The 13,878-nt window shown below is 38.6% G+C and overlaps 1 protein-coding gene across 3 annotated transcripts in view; it reads left to right on the top strand.

The window, feature by feature from the left end:
- YES1 (YES proto-oncogene 1, Src family tyrosine kinase) overlaps positions 1-13,878 on the top strand; it is a 50,727-nt gene that overhangs the window by 14,387 nt on the left and 22,462 nt on the right. The gene's annotated exons all lie outside the window — the stretch shown is intronic.

Raw genomic sequence — 13,878 nt, 5'->3', positions numbered from 1 at the left:
CTGTTAGACTAATACAAAATACAGAGGTGAAAAAGGAGCTGAAACAGTTGCATATGGATCTAAACACACTATTATATTTAATTTTAACAGATTACCAATAGAAATATGGTCACAATGAAACCTAGCATTTGAGCTTCCCTCTCAGAAAGGCACCTGATCAGTTTAGTAAGATGGGACTCGTTCTTTGGACTTAGGAATAGAAAATAAGACGAAAGTCAATGTTATGCTGAAGAAAAAAATTGGTGAACTTGGACTTGAAATTTACGGGGCACTTAGAAACCTTGTGAAAAAACCTGCAACTTCACACAATTGGTGAGGACAAAAATACTTGTATATATTGAAAATTGGCTTCGTTTAGTCCTTGTCTCAAGTTGCTTGGTTGTTTGTTGTAGTTTCTGTAGAAGTTCACAATTCCAGTCTTCTAGCAAGATGTTAAAAGTTATACTTCCCTTTGAACAATACCTCATTTGCAAATGAATAACTGTTTTCACAAGCTCATTTGTGTTTTCTGGTAATTAGGACAGCTATTAAATAGTGTAATGGCTACTACTGCACAGGAGCACATATTTATGGAACTATCATTTACAGACTGGAAAGCTAAGAGAGTTCTTTTGATACAACTAAATGTTTGCAGTATTACTGTTACAGTAAATCTTTATAAGGTATTGATCTTCCCAAAGATACTACTTAAACCTTCTAAGGAAAAAAACCCAACGCTCACATCTCTTTAGAGAGGCTTGCTTGTGTACTTGGAAGTACAGATTTCCAAATGGCAAGCAAGCAAGGATCATTGTACTGTAGACAGTAAGCAACAAATACAACATCTAGTTAAGTTATAAATATATTTGTGTGATCTGTAATGTCTTAATCTGCATGTGACACTGGTTGTTTGGTTTTTTTAAAAAAAAAGGCTTCAGGAGAGATCTGGGGAAGTACAGATCAGTAAGCCTGACAACTGTACTAAGTAAATCAGTCAATAATAATTAAGACAACATGGATAAACATGTTATATTGAGGAAGAGTTAAGAGCCTGCTATGAAAGGATGTCATGTTTTGCAAACTCGCTGGAGGTTTTTTGAAGGCAAGCACATGAATAAGTAAGATCTCACAGAAATAGTTTACTTGGATTTCCAAAGGGCATTTGACAAGGGCCCTCACCAAAGAATTTTGAAGAAACTAAGCAGCCGTAGGATAGGGAAAAAGGACTTTATATTTAAATTAATGACTAAAATATAAGAAATGGAGAATTGGAGTAAATAGGGTAGAGAGGGGTCCTGAGTAACAGTTCTCCAGGGTTATGTTAATGGAGAATGTTCAAGTTCATAAAGGTTATAGAAGAAAAGTGAGCTTACAGACTTTACAGGTAGTAGATGCAAAGGCAGACCCTAGCATTGCACAAGGACTTGACAGTGCTCAGCAACCAGAAGTTAAAATGGCAGATGAAGTTTCCCATAAATAGCTTCATGTGGTGTATTTGAAGGTGGGGAAGAGCAAGCGTACCTTCGCATCTCAAAAGATGAGCTCAAAGCTGACTATTGCCACTAAAAATGGTTGGGAAAGAAAGGGAGAATAATGATCATACTGTTCAAAAAAAATTTTTTTAAATTGAATTGTTTTATATAGTTCTGCCCCACTCACCCCTAACCCTGTCATTTTCTCAGAAAGAACATGGTTGAAGTTTTAAGGAAGAGCAAATATGAAACAATTTCTGTAAGAGGAGCAGCATGAATTCGTTAGGGTAGAAATGGCAACCAAAAAGTGGTGTGACAGAATCATGTAAAGTGTTTAGTGTTCAGTAGCCAACAGGACATAAATAGGGAGTGTTTTTTCGCTATCTTTTTTTAGTGTGCACACACTAAGAGGTATCTAATGAAACTAGCAGCTGAGGAATTGAAAACAGACAAAAGGAGGTGGTTCTCGACAGAATGTGTAATTAAGCTATAGAATTTCTTGCCTCAGGAATTTAAGGAGGCTAAACATTACATCAGTGCAGAGGGAAACTGCTGTTTCATGGAAGAAGAATCATCAAATGCAAATACCTATTCTTGTTCAGGAAATCCTGCTTCTGCAAACTGTTGGGGGCTCAGGGAGTATTCTGGGGAAGTATTACTATATATTTATTGTGTTCTTACACGCTTCACTCAGTATCTATTATTGGCTGCTGTTAGTGAGAGGGCATTTGAATGGGCATGGACCTTTGGGTCTTGCTCAGTACAGCTATTCCTTTGTTGTAAAGCCTGTGTGCCCCCCCCCCCTTTTTTTTTTCTCTTTAATTTCTCTTACTTGTTTTCCAGAATTCCTTCTACCAGTAGCACTCAAACTTGGCCCCAGAATGGGGCACTAACCTATTTAGTGGGTGTTTTAGGGCCATTGGTTAAATATTCTTCTCTTTGTGTGACCTTGTATGTGCCTCCAAAATATCAAATCTCCATGAAGCAAGCATCATGTTCAGGGCGGGGTTAGGACTGCAGGTACATGTCAGTTGGTGGCTTAATTTCCTATGATTTTGTCCTCTTACTGCTGCATAGTACTTTTTTGGTCATGTAACGGATGCACTTCCAATCACATTTCTCTCATGCACTCCTCACACAATAGAGATCCTTTAGGGAAAGAGGTGTTTTAAGGAAGAGGCGTTTTTGAGTGGGTATTGATCGAACAAATGCATGGTCTGGGCTGTCTGTAGGCTGGTTATTTCTGCTCTCCCTTCAGACTCCTTTGCAGTGATTTTTGTATTGCCCTTCCCACCCCCAGACATGCTAAGCCCCCGTATCTCTCTGTTGTATGTGACTAGCTTATTGATAAAAATAAACTTCTTTGTGTCTGTAGTGACTATTGAAATAATCAAGGGACCTCTCTACTTGTAAACGGAGAAGTAATATTAAGAGGACATTGTGCTGGACAGAAATACTGCATTTGAGAAGATTCACACTATTTGAAAGAAGAGGCTTCTATTTAATATAGCTGCCCTGTTCCTTTTGTTAAGGTGGTAGCTGCGCAAATCACAGATGATTTTTACTGTTTGGTTCAATCTTAATGGATTGTTTTGATTTAGTAGTATACATTACTGTGTCACTGGTTTTTGAATCCAAAGTCCCTGCTTTCTGTAGAAACATTCTTAAAGTTTAGGCTGAGTTGAGGCAATTAGTGGACTTAGTAATATATTTTCATCCAGTTATGCATCATTTGATGAAGATATGGGCTTCTGGATAGCTTTCTATATGTGGTTGCATTATTTTAAAATAGTTCTTTCATATTCAACAGGTGTTAAAATTTGTACAAAGATGTCAGATGTGGGGCGGGGCGGGTATTTGAAAGGTGTGCTTATTTTTCCACGAACAGACCTCTAACTGTTGTGCAAGGGGGAAATAGTGACTGCTAATGTTTACATACAATTTAAGCTAATTCCAGATGCTAATCTAGGGCAGTGTTGCTTCTCACCTTGTTGAAAGAAAACTTTTCTAGCCTAATTTTTTGATTCAGTGATAGAATATGACCATTAGGCATGCTATGCAACATAAACTTGAGTATTAGCTATCGGGAAACAGGTTGCTATCAGGAACGCCAGCTTTGGCTGCCTATACGTGAGCTAGTTCTGTAGGCTCCCTTTATAGTCAGTGGAGAGAAATAAGCACTTTCACTGCATGATTCATCTCACCCCCAGATGGATGTCTAAATTGGGAAGATGAATTCCACCTGAAGTCCATTACTGAATATAAATGTCATTAGTTTAAACTAGGGAATTATTTAAAAGGGCACTAGCTTGACTGGCACGGCAATTGAGTAGAAGTCTTTTGTTTTCTTCCATGAATTAGGTTTCAGAGATTCAAAATCAGCACTCTATAGCCTGTTTCGTATTTTGTGTTTGAAGCTGCTCTGCTTTTATGGGAGATTTGAAGCTTAACAAATAGGGTATATTCACGTTGCCTAATTTCTAAGCATCTAGCTCTGTGAGGCTCTCTGACTAGTCTTGTTGCCAAATGGTTTGATTTTTGGGGTTGGGGGATGATGACAGGGGCTAGCATAATGGGAAGAGCAGGGCATATACACAATTTTCTTTCTGCTCTAAACTTTCTGTTAAATGTTAGGGATGGAAAAAAAATAAAAATATTTAGGTGTCCTTAAAATCATTGCACCTCTAGAGGAGCCTGTGTCTCTCCACTGGTTGTACAGGAAGCCTGTGTAAGGTGATCCAGCCTTCAAATTTTCAGAACCAAAAGGTGGGCAGTGCAGATACCTTCCTTAATTTTTGTTTCTGTTTGTCTGGAGCAGACACTTGGAATGGCTGGTATCATTTTAAAGTACTTTTCATGCTGTGCCATGCTTGCTCACTCTGCCATGCTTGAAAACTCTTCATTGCTGCCCCCTCCTTCTTTTTTCCTGTTTATAGGTCTTGATTCCTGTCAGTGGCAATCTCCTGTTCTTTTCCCTTTCTTTCATTTTGGGAACTCTGCTTTTTATGTCATAATTTGTGGCAACTTTATCCTCTTGATCACACGGATCACATCCTGTCATCAGACTCTATCCTTATACCTGAATCAAAACCAAGAAATTACTACAATCCCATTGCTATTGTACCACTTCTATTTTTCTATCTTATTAATTATACTTATGTTCAGTTATATATCAAATGCTGCTGGAGCTCTGTCAAGTTTGTTGGTTTTTTGTTGTTTGTTTTTTTTTTTTTACATTAAAGTGAGTATTTTTTTATGTCCTGCATCAGCCTGAACATTCTAGAAAAGTAATTTGGGATTAGAAAATAACTCACAACAATGTTTCAGGTTATGTGTATCATAGAAACCTGTATTCTTCAAACATTTTCTTCCACCAGATACAAAAATGGGGGGAAGAGGAGTTCCTCACTAGGAGCTTAGGGGGAATCACTGTTTGGAAACTTGGAACTGAAGAGTTATTGGGATTCCTAACTGGGAGAACTGGATGCTGTATAGATATTGCGTGGACTCCTTACTTGTACCGACAAGGATGTAAAACAGTTCTCGTCTCTCTAACAAAAATAGCAAAAGTCAGAAGTCAAAGCTATGGCATGCTACAGGAAGATAGGAGGACAGATAAAGCACATCGCCAGCCCTTCCTTAACACTAGCAGAGCATTTGTAAAATAGAAATTGCCAGACACTCCTAGAAAAAAATGTCTTCCCTGCAAGAGGGGACATAAAAAACCCAGTAGTCTCTACCAGTTGGGAATGGCTGGATAATTCTCCTCATCCTTAGTCTGGCAATTTAATGCTAGGTGTTGTATGAGCAGGAAATGCAAACCTGTCAGTTTGTGTGATAGGGAGCAATTGCTGAGATCTCCACTTGATATTGAGTAGGACTTTGCTTGGGGACAATATCCCTTCTTTGTGTTGCGTTACAACCAGTATTTGGTAGAAGAATATGAAGTGCTACCTACTCCTTCCCTATGGACTGTTCCAAGGAAGTTACTCCCTTCTGGTTTTTCCTTTCTTCTTACTGTGTGTTTGGGGTTTAGTGCTGCATTGTGAAGATCTTGCCCGTCTTGAGACCAGTCACCAGTGAACTATGCTGCTCCTCTGGTGGCTGAAGGTACAGGTATTTGCTTCTACTAATACTGCTCAGCCTCAGGGTTATCACTCTTAGTATTATTCTTTGTGAATAGCAGTGGATTCTGGCAGCGAGCAGTCCACAAATTGCTCCAAACAGCAGAACCTGTTTTTCAGCAGATTCATTTCATGTTTAGTCTAGAAAACAGTGTTTAAAAAATATGTAAAATTGATTCTTAGAGCTAACCTGTGGAATGATAGTATTACATTACTTCCTGCTTGAAAGATGACATTTAGAAGCATTAAGTTTATAAAACTGGTGAGGACTTAGGGAATTTTTGAAGTTTAGAAGATTTGAGGCTTAGCAAAAAATCCGATTTCTGCTGGATAGAGAACACCTCTAACTTTGTCAGATACAGCTTCCTATTTAAGCTTATGAGAAGTGAGAAATACAAGTTTTTACATATTTGTAAACCATCAGTTTAGATCAGTATAAGAAGAACCAGAACACTGAAATGAATAAGAAAACCACAGAAAAGGTCTCAAAATACCTCTCCCCCACCCTCCAGGAGAGACATGGAACAAGGCTTTCTTCCTTTTCTCTTGTTTTATGGGAACATGATAAAGTAGAATTATTTAAAATGTTTGTATTTTTAAAATTTGTTTTCAATAAATACTTGGTTTTATTGAAATTTTTCAATAAATACTTTTCAATAAATAAAGTTTATTCAAATAAACCAAGTTTTCAATAAATACTTGGTTTTATTGAAATTTCCAGTTGGAGCTTGTCAGCTCTGCAGCGAGGTACATATTTCAGCTCTTTTAAGCATGATGCTAATTTTTGAAGATGAGAAGTTCTGCATTGCAATGTTTCTCTCTTAGGCAGCATTAATTCTTTTAAAATATTGTTGGTTTGTTGTTTCCTTCATTAGTACTCCTAACTTAAAACCTTCTGACCTGTGACCAAAATTTAAATAACTCATGGAAGTTACTGAGGAGTAAGTTGTTTAATATGCACGCTTCTGCTGAATCCCTAATAACTTCCCCCCACCCTTCAGTGTTTCTACCTTTAACATTTAATTAAAATTGAAATTGTCCTTCCTTCTGGCAAGACTTCTGGAGTCAAAAGAGCTAAAATCTCTGCTTACTGGTTAGGAACAAGAAAATTTGCTACTAAACAGTAGTTATTTAGCCTGAAGAGAATTTTTAAATATATGTTGTGTACTCCTGAAAACAAGGTACCAGAATGATTGAGAACACAAAATGGCCAAGGCATTTTACTTACCTATTTAGAAGAGCGTTATCTGAACCTGTCAATAAAAACTGAAGGATGTCTTTGTGCTGTGGTGTACCCTATTGTAGGTTAACAGTATCTACCTACATGAAATATGTCAAAACTATTTTCTATTGCTCTTTTCTTTGTTTTTTGGTTACTAATATTCTGTTTCTTTTTTAAAGAGAACTCGTAGCACTCTAGTTGTTGCTCTAGCATCTCTTCACTCTCCGCTTCACACCCTTCTCTCATCTATGCCTGTTTTATTTTCTATTCAGTACGGTGGCTAACTTATCAAAGTTATCAGTTGTGTTCACTTCGCACATCTTCGGAGAGTAGTGACTGATAATGTGTTCTACATGCTGCTGGCTAGTTCACGCTTGGGTTGTGTTGCCTGCATGGTAGGGAGTAGCCCAAGCTGGAAAATGCTAAATTAGAGGGAAGGCCCATTGCCTAATATGGAAAACCTTTTAAAAAGATGAACAGAAAACTGATGTAATCTTTAATGTATCCTTAGAAGATGTCTGAAGACTTCACCATTTTTTTGAGCTGTATTTTGATAAACCTCCCCATTACAGGAAATGTTGAGATGGTTCCCCTTTGTTTCACTCCATCAAATAAGAACACCCTCAGGAAAAGTTTGTCTTTTCTTTGACATCTTTTTCAGAAATGCTTTTGAACTGTGCCTAAAGCCCTTTCAACAGTTTTAAGTGGTAGAGGAAAAATCAGCGGAAGATGAATCTAGAGGAAAACCAACAAGGAATGGGAAGCGAACGCTATGTGGTTTTCCATTACATGCCATCATTGCAGGCTTGGTACACCCCGTACATGTCACTCTAATTGCTAATCTGGAGCTGGAAAGAGTTGAGTGTTTTGCTTCCTTAGGCAAATGAAACAACGTGAACGTGAGGGAAAGTAGCACCTCGTTTTTGAAAGCAAAGAAGTAAGACTTTTTTTTTTTTTTTTTTGGTAGTGGGCTCACAAAATTGCTAGCAAAATGCCTGCATTTGGAACAAAACTTTTCTGCTGAAGACAGAGGATACACCTACTTTGCAGGAGCCAGCCCTGGCCTAGGACAAGTGACTATCACCTACAAATAAGCCAGTTCTGCCTCCCAGGCAAGAGGCAAGTGGGTGCTTTCCTTCTGCGGTGTGCTTGCTGAGGTGCAGCAGAAATGGCTTTCTGCTGCAGAAGCAGGTGAGCTTGGAAGGTAGAGTTGCTGTATGGCTGAGCTCCATGCACGTTGCAAAGGATAGTGCCAGGTGCTCATAGGGTAGATGATGAACAGGGCAATGGAGTATTGGAGATAAGTGTAAGAAGCCCTGGGGAGGGTAATGGTGAGACTTATACTGTGTCCTGTTGTCTCCATTTTCAGATGAGTGGTAGAATTTTAATTTTTTTTTTTTTTCCAAATTTGTCTCACAGCTCCACAGTTGGAGTAATCTGGCTTAGTTGAGAGTCATGCCTGTTTAATACAGCAACATACACTGTCATACTTCTAGCAAGAAGGATGTGGGCTATGCTTTCATGACATGGAAATTTCTGTTCTAAAGCAGTACTGAAAAAGACCTGAGAATCATAAGGGACAGTGGCTGCTGCCAAAATAAATACTAGAGTCTCAAATGGGCCCATGTGAACATCATGAAGTTCCACAAGGCCAAGTGCAAGGTCCTGCACCTGGTTCAGGACAATCCCCAGTATCAATACAGACTTGGGAATGAATGGATTGAGAGCAGCCCTGCAGAGAAGGACTTGGGGGTACTGGTGCATGAAAAATGGGACATGAGCTGGCAATGTGCGCTCGCAGCCCAGAAGGCCAACCGTATCATGGGCTGCATCAAAAGAAGTGTGGCCAGCAGGTTGAGGGAGGTGATTCTCTCCCTCTGCTCTGCTCTCGAGAGACCCCACCTGGAGTACTGCATCAAGCCCTGGGGTCCCCAGTACAAGACAGACATGGACCTGTTAGAGATGTTAGGGATGGAACACGTCTCCTGTGAAGAAACACTGAGAGAGTTGGGGTTGTTCAGCCCAGAGAAGATAAGGGAAGGCTCTGGGGAGACTTACTGTGGCCTTTCAGTATATAAAGGGAGCTTATCAGAAAGATGGAGAGAGACTTTTTACCAGGGCCTGTAGTGACAGGACAAGAAGTAACAGTTTTAAACCAAAAGAGTGTAGATTTACATTAGATATAAGGAAGAAATTTTTTACAGTGAGGGTGGTGAGACCCTGGAACAGGTTGCCCAGAGAAGTTGTGGATGCCCCATCCCTGGAAATGTTCAAGGTCAGTTTGGATGGGGCTTTGAGCAACCTGATCTAGTGGAAGATGTTCCTGCCTATGGCAGTGGGGTTGGAACTAGATGGTCTTTGATGTGATCTACTTACTTACACAGGGAACAGAAATGGGGTGGTGGTAGGGCTCCAAGGCAAAGGTTTAACAAGATTGCCGGCTAGATGTTGGCATTAAATTCAGATGGGACATGAGGCATATACTTTTAGTGGTTACTGTGTTTAAAATTTAGGACTTGTCCAGTGTGGGTGGACTTTCCATAACAGGTCACTTTGAATGAATTTGAGCATGTGTGTACATTCGAAACGATAAAAAAAGAGAAATTAATTTAGGGCAGCTCCATGGCCTCTATTGTGCAGGATGCCTGACAAGCTAATTAAGGTAATTTCTCCTGGTCTTCTTGCCTATGAACACTATTATATCTGTCAGTATAGAAAGCAATATAACGGCAGTAATGATAGCTATTAGGGTAACAATTCTTGTTTAGTTAAAACGTCATCCAGCTCTTCCCTTTTAATAAGGGTATTATTTAGCAGGTGTAATTTTTTTTTGTTTAATTTTGAATTTCTTTGCAATTTAATTGTACTTTTCACTTGTTTTTTATGTGAAAACACAAAGGAAAACACAAGCTATTGAATCATGAAGAACAGTGTACATGTGGGGTTGTAATTGTTTATACATACTTTTACTTTTTGTTTTAGTCAAAAGGTTGATATTTTCCAGCTGGCTTCTTGAAATTCCTGTTGTTCAGCAAAGAACTAATTGCTGAAGGAGATCTGGGTATATGGCCCTTGAATAAATGAGCGGCAATATTTTGTCAGTAATTGGATTTAAATACTTTAATTACTGATTTTTCTTAACACGCTCATCATGTCAATTATATTTGGATAAAATAGCTTGAGAATAAAGGGGAATTGCTTTCAACTTATGGTGACATTTGGCAAACAGTAGCTGGGAAAATTCATCTCTACAAAGCAGGTATGTGCGAATGTAAACTAACAGTTCGTCAAACACACACCAAATTAATTAAGCCTAAGTTCCATGAGATTACCTAACAGTGTGCCTGTGCTATAATTTGGGTGGGTATAACAGTCATTTATTATAGAGTCTTTTTTTATTTATTCATCTTTTAAGTTGCTGTGACTGTTCCTTTCTTTATATTTCTAAGTTGACTAACAGAGACCAAATGAAGTTGTAACTGGATTCTTGCTGATATTCAATTCCTCTAAAACTCCATGTTAAAATGTAATTGCTACTTCAGCCATATGCTCAGTTGAGATGATGAAAAATACTATAGATTCATATGAATTTCAGTATCTCTGGATTTCTGAGAGCTTGCAAATTTTGTAGTCCATTTTTTTTCAAATGTAGTTTGTAGTTGAACTTTGGAAGAAATTACTTCTTAAATTTTCATAGAATTTTTCAGAACAAAAGTCCTGCAAATCGTTCTTCTACCATGTAAGTTTTACTTCACTTTTTCGGTAATGCAGACGTCCCTTGGGAAAGCAGTTTGCGTGCTTCCTGCTGTGAGATCCAGAAAACAGAACAGTGGTTTACTTTAGTTTACTTCAGTAAACAATATTTAAGAGTTGCTTTTTAAAAAACTCTTGGAGACACCTTTTTCAAAAATAATATACCAAAATAGAAAATGGAAGGTATAAAAAGGTTCTATGATACCAGGCATACTTTTTCTTGTCTTCCAGATAGGATTCAATGAAAACAAAATCTTTCTATGTATAAATCAGTTCCTAAATCCTGTCTGAAATGGGCTGGATAGCTTTGACAAGGTATGACATGCATTTTATTGTAATCTGAAACAATCTTTTGGCTTCTTGAGCCAAAAGATCCAATCTTTTGGCTTTCTTGAGCCAAAAGAAACAATCTTTTGACTTCTTGAATATATCAGGCTTTTAATTTTTAAGATAATTGTAATTATTTACAAATTAATAAAAATAGCTATTACACTGAAAAAAACTGAATTGTCCTTTTCTGCTTGCATTTATTTATTGACTATGTACTTTAAAGTTCAATACAATGGAGCAGCAATAATGCTGTCTAGACAATATATTGGTTGTTTTGTCTGTGGTATCATCTGTTGTCAGAGAAAATGTCTTTGTGTGGTAAAGGCTTGAAATGGTATGGCTAGACATTGTAACTCAATTTTTAAAATGGTCTCATGTATATGTATTATATATTTCAGCACATAAAATTGCTTTTGCAATTCTGATATTTTAGTTAACCTCTCCCTTGTGCTCTTAACTGCTGGAGTAAAGAAAATTAATCCATTGGTGTTGTGTACCCATTTTGCATCATCTGTCTTAGGTTTGTTGGCAGGTTTTTTGTTGGATGTACAAAAAAGCACAAATTTATTTTTTGCTCTTTCTGGATATGAACAATATGCTCGAAAACTCACTGAAAATTCAGAATAGATCCTGAAAACAAACTTTCTTAAAATAAAAGTTCTCTTTAGCAATTGGTACGTTTTCAAAACGAACTGTAACCATTTAAATTGACAAATATTTTCTCTGCTGTGCTGTGGAAGTTAGAAGCATCTCCCTCTGGCTGGTACCCCCAGCTAGAATACCCCCAGCTAGCCTCTGTGCCTACTGCAGGTGGGCTTGGGGTGTTGGGTATTTTCTTGTTTGTTTTTTCTACCCAGCGTCATCTTTTTCATGCTTTCTGTTGCCTTGTGCACAAGGTAGGCAGCTTCCAGATGAACGGAGATTGCTCATGTGAGCAACTGGAAGACAAGGAGGTTGATGATGGAAGTGTGCTGCTTCAGATGCCTGAACAGCTTTGATGAGGAAGCCTTGCTCAGGTGTATCAGACTAAAAGTCAGGCACTACAGTTGCACTTGGAAGATCTCAGTCCAGGTCTTGGCTGTGACCTCCTGCGGGTTTCCAGAAGCCTTGTCTAGAACAGGAAGTAACGATGTGTAAATCTGTATCATTATAGTAATAACTATTTTTATTTTCTTGGATATGATTATTCTGACTTAAACCAGGCAGCATAAAAGAATTCAAGTAAAGACATACTTATACTGGAATGCAAATCCTATGCAGATGTTGCATCAACATAACTACATTAGTTTAAATTAATAAGCTAAGTCACACCTGTAGGAATTTTCTCGTGTAGCTGAGTCCTTAATCTCTGTCTGACTGTGGACTTTCTGAGCTACAGATTGGTGGAGGTTGAGGAAGTCTCAGTCCGTGCTCATCCTGCTCCTCTCATCCTCAAGGCATCTGCTGCTGGTCCTTCTTCCTACAAAGAGAAAACATTATTTGTTGTTGGAGTCCGTGCCCAGGCGCATGGTGAAGGAGGAGCTCCTGGTTAGAGACAAAGGCCGCTATTGAAGACAGTGTGCTGAACCAGATCATCTTTGGTTAGAATTGTCTTTAAAATTACAGTAGACTTGCTTTCTTCCACTTCTAGTCTGTCTTTCCTGAATGCTTACTAGTTTGATTGGAAAAGCCACCTTTTCTTGCTATGCTTGCATACAACATCTGGTCAAAGGAAGCCTACAGTATGTCAGGTAGTGTAGGCAAAACTAATTATAAATAAATAAATTTTATGAGTATGTATTTTGCAGAGCCAGCCACGTGTCATCCCTGACGTGATCATTTTCTCCAATATGCTCCTGCAGCCTTTGCCTGTCTTTAAAATGAAAGACGGCCTCTGCAGATTCAACTGTCCCAATACACTGTGAGTGGGAGGAGATCCTACATGTTTGGTCCCGATAAAAGGAGGATGTGACTGAGAGGGAAAACTGAAGAGTGCTCGCATCTCTCTGGACTTTGCCTCACTGATAAGCCTTAATTCCACTTTATTTATTAGAACTTGTTGTTGCAGTAGTTAATTTTTCCTTCGACTTTGTAACCTGACGTCCAATGGGACCTTGCAGTCGCATGGTGGGGCCTGGTGGAGGGATGGTGGACTGGGATGAGGGTTGTACTGCCTGCTGGGGCAGCTCCATCTCCTACCTGTTAGTTCCAACAAAGACAGTAGGTGTTTCTTCAGGAGAGAAGCCTTTGTCTGAGACCATTCAAATGGGAGGACTGGAAATCCTTCGCACATACTGTGTCCAAAGGCTGATACATCTGAGCAAGTCTCCCATGTCTAAGCTGTTCAAACCTCAGGGGAAGCATGCTTCCATCAAACTTCTTGTCTTCCATTCAAAAAAAAAGTCAAGAAATCATGGAATGACATGAAGGATTGAAGGACTTTATTCTTTTTTACATGATTCCTGCTTATCCTAATTTTCCAGGTAGTGTTTTGAGATCTGGCATTCCCTCAGAGCACAGTTGTTGTTGTGATCTTGTCAGCCAGGTAACTAGCTCCTCCAGTAGAAGGATCAGTCTCAATCATTAATTTAATGCAAATTTAAAATCTGATTTCTTTAAAAGGCATGAGCTAGAACAGAAATACGCAATATTTGCAACAGCTTTTAACTCTGAAATACAAAATGTCCAACTAGATAAGCAATTTTATACCTATTGTTTTTTCTCTCTTTGTGCAGCATCCTCTGTTTGCTACACTGTTTTTTCCTAGCTGTAGCTTTATTAGTAAACAAGCTGGGGTTTGTTCTGCTTCTGTGAAACCAAAAGCATTACCACAGCAGCCCCAGAATTTTTCCTTGGAATATGCTTGTATGGTCATGTTGAAAGCAGGATTTGGCCTGTAGAATCATTAGGGTCAAAAATTTCAGATTGCATTAGTCGTAATGAAGAGGCTGTTTCTTGTAAATATATTTGTAGTGTATGGGCAACCTAAGGTCTAGTAGTGCTGTTTTGTAGTTATTTT

The sequence above is a fragment of the Ciconia boyciana genome, chromosome 2, assembly GCF_034638445.1.
Source record: "Ciconia boyciana chromosome 2, ASM3463844v1, whole genome shotgun sequence".
Lineage (NCBI taxonomy): Eukaryota > Metazoa > Chordata > Aves > Ciconiiformes > Ciconiidae > Ciconia > Ciconia boyciana.
Note: the sequence above shows the minus strand (reverse complement) of the source record. Positions and strands in the feature narration are given on the sequence as shown.